The sequence below is a fragment of the Lathyrus oleraceus genome, chromosome 1, assembly GCF_024323335.1.
Source record: "Lathyrus oleraceus cultivar Zhongwan6 chromosome 1, CAAS_Psat_ZW6_1.0, whole genome shotgun sequence".
Classification (NCBI taxonomy): domain Eukaryota; kingdom Viridiplantae; phylum Streptophyta; class Magnoliopsida; order Fabales; family Fabaceae; genus Lathyrus; species Lathyrus oleraceus.
In genome coordinates this window covers 11,006,467-11,014,368 of record NC_066579.1, presented here as the reverse complement: position 1 = coordinate 11,014,368, position 7,902 = coordinate 11,006,467, and positions in this window count along the sequence as shown.

Below are 7,902 nucleotides of genomic sequence, written 5' to 3'. Positions count from 1 at the left end.
ATTTCTGAAAACGATTCGATCATAACTTGCCAACCATACATGGGAATTGAGAGTTCTTGGACTTTTTGGAAATGGGAGAACAAGATCTTCAACTTTCATGTTGGGCAAAAATTCATTTGAAGCTTGTATCATGATGTAAGTTTGAGGATCAAGACTTTCCATTTTTGGCAGGTTTCAGTTACAGGTCCAGTTTCCATTTTTGGAAATTTCTGATCTGGCTTCAAATTCTTCCATGATGGTGTTGGACATGATATATGAGGACTATATGGACATGAATAAGCTCTCTTAAACCAAATCCCATCATCAAATCACTGATTAAATGGACAGTTGACCAACAGTTAACTTTTAGGGTTTCTGACTGATTGTGCATTGACTGATGACTTCTGAACATCCAATCCTTGACCAAAACACTTCAAATGGATCCCCAAGTCATGTGAACATGTTGGACCAACCCTAGGGCCTTGGCTCCTTGAGAAATGCGCTTGCTTGCTTGACTGACTGATCTCCTGACCAGTTTGACCTAATTTCTTGATTGGCTTGCACTTGAGGCAAATGGGACAATGCAATGCTATGCAGTGGACCATGTTATGCTATGACCTAATACGAGAATGTATGTACAATGATAGGTGCAAATTTGAGGTGCTACAATGATATGAAGAAGGCCATTGGTTACCAACAGATTACTCGTTTTGCGGAGTTGGTTAACAAGAGTCGGATTTATGATGAGGATAGTAGGGAAAGTGCTTCTTTCTACAAGAGTTTGAAGGGGGAAAACCAGGATCGTGGGAAACCGTATGATGACAAGAGGAGACAATCTGGTTTTGGCAAGAAGCCGAGTGGGGGAGGATCTTCTACTCCACTTAAGTGTTTCAACTGTGACGTTGAAGGTCATCGTGTTGTTGATTGTAGTAAGGATCCTGCGACATGTTTCAAGTGTGGCAAGAGTGGTCACAAAGCAAACAATTGTGGAGTTGGTTCGAGCGTGACTTGTTACAATTATGGTGAGAAAGGTCACATTAGTACCCAATGTGATAAGCCGAAGAAGGAGCAAGAGAAGGGAAAGGTGTTTGCATTGTCTGGTGCGGAGGCCACTACCGATGATAGGCTAATCCAAGGTACGTGCTTTATTAATGGTACACCTTTGACTGCCATTATTGATACCGGTGCAACACATTCGTTCATTTCTTTGGATTGTGCTAAGCGATTGAATCTTATATTATCTGATATGCGTAGAAGTATGGTTATTGATACACCTGCTATGGGTTTTATTTCTACTTCCTATGTGTGTCTGAAGTGTCTGTTGAGTATCTTTGGTAGGGATTTTGGAATTGATTTAGTTTGTCTTCCTTTAGAGCAACTCGATGTGATTTTGGGTATGAATTGGTTAGAATTTAATCGGGTGTATATCAACTATTTTGAGAAGACGGTTATTTTTCCTGAGGTTGGTACTAAGGAAGATTGGTTTGTGTCTGCTAAGCAAGTTGATGAATCGGTGCAAGATGGTGCCGAGTTGTTTATGTTGTTGGCAACTTTGGATATTCATGAGAAGAAGACGATTGAAGAATTGCCAATAGTTTGTGAAGTTGCGGAGGTATTTCCGGAAGATATAAGTGATTTACCGTCGGAACGTGAGGTTGAGTTTTTGATTGATTTAGTTCTTGGAACTAGTCCTGTATCGATGGCTCCCTATAGGATGTCTGCTTCTGAGTTGAAAGAGTTGAAGAGTCAACTTGAAGACTTGCTTGAGAAGAAGTTTATTCGTCCTAGTGTGTCGCCGTGGGGTGCACCTGTTCTGTTGGTCAAGAAGAAAGAAGGTTCTATGAGATTATGTGTTGATTATAGACAACTGAATAAAGTGACGATTAAGAACAAGTATCCACTTCCGAGGATTGACAATCTGATGGATCAACTGGTTGGAGCTTGTGTGTTTAGCAAAATTGATTTGAGGTCTGGGTATCATCAGATTCGTGTAAAGGCTGAGGATATTCAAAAGACTGCTTTTTGGACAAGGTACGGTCACTACGAGTACTCTGTGATGCCTTTTGGTGTGACTAATGCACCTGGTGTATTTATGGAGTATATGAATAGAATTTTTCATGAGTATCTGGATAAGTTTGTTATTGTGTTCATCGATGATATATTGATTTATTCTAAGAGCAAAGAGGATCATGCCGAGCATTTGAAGGTTGTGCTATCGGTGTTGAAAGAGAGGAAGTTGTTTGCTAAACTCTCTAAATGTGAGTTTTTGTTGAGTGAAGTAAGTTTTCTTGGACATGTGACTTCGAGTGATGGTATTTCTGTGGATCCTACGAAGATTGAAGTTGTATCTCAGTGGGAAGCTCCTAAGTTTGTTGCTGAGATTCGAAGTTTCCTTGGTTTGGCTGGTTATTATAGGAAGTTCATTGAAGGATTTTCTAAGTTGTCGTTACCATTGACGCAGTTGACTAGGAAAGGTCAAGCTTTCATTTGGACTTCGCAGTGTGAAGCGAATTTTCAAGAGCTTAAGAGAAGATTGACTATGGCTCCTATTTTGATTTTACCAGATCCGTTAGAACCTTTCGTTGTGTATTGTGATGCTTCTTTGTTGGGTTTGGGAGGTGTTTTGATGCAAAAAGGGGCAAGTGGTAGCTTATGATTCAAGGCAACTTAAAGTTCATGAGAGGAATTATCCGACGCATGATTTAGAGTTGGTCGCCGTTGTGTTTGCGTTGAAGCTTTGGAGACATTATTTGTTTGGATCACGATTTGATGTGTTTAGTGATCACAAGAGTTTGAAGTACTTGTTCGACCAGAAAGAATTGAATATGAGGCAAAGAAGATGGTTGGAATTCTTGAAAGATTATGATTTTGGTTTGAATTATCATCCTGGAAAGGCGAATGTTGTAGCAGATGCATTGAGTGGGAAGTCATTGCACATGTCTATGTTGATGATTCGAGAGTTTGAATTGTTGGAGCAATTTAGAGATTTGAGTTTGGTTTGTGAAGCGACGTCTTCGTGTGTTAAGCTTGGTATGTTGAAGCTTACGTGTGGCATTCTTGACGAGATTATAGGAGGTCAGAAGTCAGATTTGAAATTAGTCGATGTTACGACATTGATTAATCAAGGCAAAGGTGGTGACTTTCGGATTGATGAGAATGGTATCATGAGGTGTCGTGATCGAGTTTGTGTTCCGGATGTTGCGGATTTGAGAAAGAGGATTCTTGAGGAAGGGCATAGAAGTGGTATGAGTATTCATCCTGGTGCTACTAAAATGTATCAAGACTTGAGGAAGATGTTTTGGTGGCAAGGTATGAAGAAGGATATAGCGGAATTTGTGTATTCATTTTGACTTGTCAAAAGTCAAAGATTGAACAACAAAAGCTATCTGGTTTGATGCAACCGTTATCTATTCCCGAGTGGAAGTGGGATAGTATCTCTATGGATTTTGTTTCGGGTTTGCCGAGAACATCGAGTAATTGTGAGGCAATTTGGGTCGTTGTGGACAGGTTGACGAAATGTGCTCATTTTATTCCGATGAGGATGGATTATTCGATGGAGAGACTTGCTAAGTTGTACATCGAGAGGATTGTGTGTTTGCATGGTATTCCTTCGAGTATTGTTTCGGATAGAGATCTGAGGTTCACTTCGAGATTTTGGGAAGGTTTGCAAAGTGCTTTGGGTACGAAGTTGCGTTTGAGTTCGGCATATCATCCGCAAACTGATGGTCAAACGGAGAGGACTATTCAGTCACTTGAGGATCTTTTGAGGTCTTGTGTTTTGGAACAAGGAGGAAATTGGGATAGTTTCTTACCTTTTATCGAGTTTACGTATAACAACAGTTTCCATTCGAGTATTGGAATGGCACCTTTTGAAGCTCTTTATGGCAGAAGGTGTAGAACTCCTTTGTGTTGGTACGAATCGGGAGAGGGTGTTGTGGTTGGACCCGAGTTGATTCAAGAGACTACGGATAAGATTAAGATGATTCAAGAGAAGATGAAGGCTTCTCAGAGTCGTCAAAAGAGTTATCATGATAACAGGAGGAAAGCTCTTGAGTTTGAGAAAGATGAGCATGTGTTTCTTCGAGTTACGCCAATAACGGGTGTTGGTAGAGCTTTGAAGTCGCGTAAGTTGACGCCGCGTTTCATTGGTCCTTATCAGATTTCCGAGAGGATAGGTGAAGTGGCATATCGGATTGCATTACCACCATCACTTTCTAATCTTCATGATGTGTTCCATGTGTCTCAATTGAGGAGGTACATTGTGGATCCATCGCATGTTGTTCCATTAGGTGATGTTCAAGTGCGGGATAATTTGACGGTTGATACATCACATATTCGAATCGAAGATCGAGAAGTGAAGAAGCTTCGTGGTAAGGAGATTGCTTTGGTGAAAGCGACATGGGGCGGAGTCGCCAATGGCAATATTACTTGGGAACTCGAGGATAAGATGAAGGAATCGTATCCGGAGTTGTTCGTTTGAGGTAAATTTTCGAGGACGAAAATCTTTTAAGTGGGGGAGAGTTGTAACAACCCAATTTTAGTAATTATTTCTTATATTATTATTATTATATTTTATTTTATTTATTTGGAGTGTTGATTAATTAATTGGTTGTTAGGTAGGATAATAATTGAGTATATTAATTAATTTGGTGTGTTAATTAATTATTTAGTTGATATGAGATATAATTGAATTAATTAACTTGGTGAGTATATTGTGTTAGTTTAATATAATTGAACTAATTAGAGATATTTAAATATTAGATCTTATTGGGCCTATTAATTAAATTAGAGTTATTATGCTTTAAGCCCGAATAGAATACTGGTATATAAGAGGTGAAGGGAGTGAGAATTAGGATTCATTTAATCATTTGAAGGCAATAGAGAAAGAGAAGAAGAAAAGTAAGGAGAAGAGGGGAAGAACAAGAGAGGAGTTAGGGTTTCTAGAAAATTGAAGAGGTAAGGGGGGAATCCTTATTGTTATGGGTTAGTATGATCGGGTCAATGGGTAGAAGCATGTTTAGGTTAAAATCCTTAATTTGCATGGTTTTGGAATTGTTAGGTCTTGATGAATATTCTCGATTTGTGGTTATTTGATTGTGTTAAAACTGTAAATTAATGCTATGTACTTAGAGTGTTGTATGAGTCATAATTTTCTGAACGTGTAGCTTTTTACGGAATCGAAATCGGAGGTCCGAAAGTCCTCCAACGATGAAAAACGCAGAAAATTCTGCATTCTGTTTTACACTAACCGGTTACTCACCGAGCGTTAACCGGTTACTTGCTTAAAAATCTGCTAATTCTGTTTTACAGTAACCGGTTACACACCGAGCGTTAACCGACTACTTGCTGAAAAATCTGTTAATTCTGTTTTACAGTAACCGGTTACTCACCGAGCGTTAACCGGTTACCACTGTTTGAAAAGTGAAAATTTGAGATTTTAAATGCTGTATTCGTTTTGGAATGAAATCTAATTGTGCGTATTTGATAATTAGTTTATATATGGTGATATGTGGAATGTTAAGATAGTAGAGATGATCTTAATTGCATATTATGTGAATCGTGTAATTGTTATGAATGTGTATATGTACCATTGGTGGATAATTCATAGAGTTGAATTATGGTGATATGTGGAATGTTAAGATGGTAGAGATGATCTTAATTGCATATGTATTGGTATTTGTACATTCATTCATGGCATGGTCGGCTTCATAGTGGAAGCGGTGAAACTGTGGGTTCACATGGTATTAGACGTTGATCCTTGAATGGAAATAGGCGTAGCAGACGTTGATCCTTAATTGGAAATAGACGTAGTGGCTTGGATTCTAGATGTTGAATCGGAAAGTGGTGGAATGTTGGGTCCATATAGACGTTGATCCTTAATTGGAAATAGGCGTAGCAGACGGTTATCCTTAATTGGAAATAGACGTAGTGGCTTGGATTCTAGATATTGAATCGGAAAGCGGTGAAACGTTGGGTTCACATTGATGTACCGCATGCATAGAGTCACATGTCTTGCATTGAGTCGCCTTAGAGTTATGTGATAGTTGAGCGTATGCATTATTGTGATTGTGATGTGTGCCTGAGATATGGTAATGGAATTTGAAGATGTTTGGATACATAACTTGACAAAGAATGTGATTATGTGATAATTGTAGTTATGTGTATAATTGGGAATATAATATTGGATTTGAATGTTATAATCCTTGAGTTTTTGTGTGTGTTTGAAACATGTGAAATAAATGTTGATTAATATTATTTACATGGTTATACGAAGTGTGATGAATTCCTTTAATTGTTGACTTAATCATTGTGCCTTATTATACTTCTTCATAATGATTTGAATTCTCACCCTTTCTGTTTGAATGTTACCTTTACATGGGTATCGTGTAGATACTCAGGAGTAGTATCGCTGAAGTAAGTGGAAGGTAGCTCATTCGAGGTTTAGCCGGAGAGCTTCCGTATTCTAGTTTGGAGACTAGGTAGTGAGTCAATGCTCTGGTCATGTAACACTGGGTAGATTAGTAGTATTGAACTCATATCTTATTGGGATATGAATTATGTTATTACTTGTTTTATTTTATCTTGAGGTGATTATTGAGAGATGATCATGGTATGGGACATGGATCATTTGAGGAAATGCATGAGTATTCATTATTTTCCGCTGCAAACGCATATTCGTGAATATTCATGAGGATTGAAAGGTGTTATTTTAAATGACCAGGTGTATTGTATATTGATGATGAATGATGTTGGTTTTTGAAAGCTTTTAGTTTTTGAAAACGTCGATGTGAAGTCCTTTTGGTTATATGCGTGCTTATTTACTCTGATTATATGTTAAGTATTTTGGGGTAGAAAAAGGGGTGTTACATCGCAAATGGAAGCACCGCCATGACCATGTGTTAACTGACACGGTCATGCCAACTGAAGAAAAACCAAGTCGTACTTATATGGCTTGGTACAGATCGGTTGGTTTTCAGTTCATCGCCGAGGATATGTACTTGTACGACCCACGCCAGATGAGTTACACACCTGACACCTCAACATCAAACCCCCAACAACAGTGTCAGACTGGATATACACAACCCCCTGTCCGTCAAACGTTCCTTTCAACCAATACACAAACATACAACCAAAACATTCCATACACCCAACCCCAATACCAAGAGCATACCCCATACCACCACCAACAAATTGACCATCAACCTGAGACCCAACATTGCTTCGCGCCCACCCCATCACCATACCGAAGTCGCCTTGGCCAGAACACCCAACAATCATTCAACACCAACCGCCACTCCTCCTACCATAGCCAAGAAGCCCAAACCTCACAAAACCTAAACATCCAACAACCCTATCTCTACCAAACACCCCAAAAACCTTTACAACCTTTTCTCGACGCATAATTCACACCCATGTCTCCCTTCAACCGTCTCGGCCGCCCATCAATGAGTCATCCACAATCCAACTTCTCTAGCATGGGTCATGAGTTCAGCTACGGCAGTACATCATCAATGCATACTGAAGACTATGTTGACTTGTCTGACTACCTCAATAAACCATCTCTTGTAGTTGGTAGTGACGCTCCTGGCCCCTCAGATGCTCAAACACCAGTGGTGAATCACCAACGTGGGTTAGGGCCACGAGTTAGGGTAACTAGGGGATGTGGGACCGAAGGTCGGTTAGGTGATCCCGGTCATCACCATTAGGCTTTTTTCTGTAAACGGAAAATTTTATTAATATCAATTGGTCCTATTTCAAATTTATCTATCACGTATACCATTTAGCAAAAAATATCCATTTTACACTGAGGTGCCAATCCAATTGGCGCCTCCTCTCAAGTAATACATATGGGCGCCAATTGGATTGGCTAGGGAACATGCCCTAGCCAATCCAATTGGCGCCTCCATTCAAGTATTTAAGAGG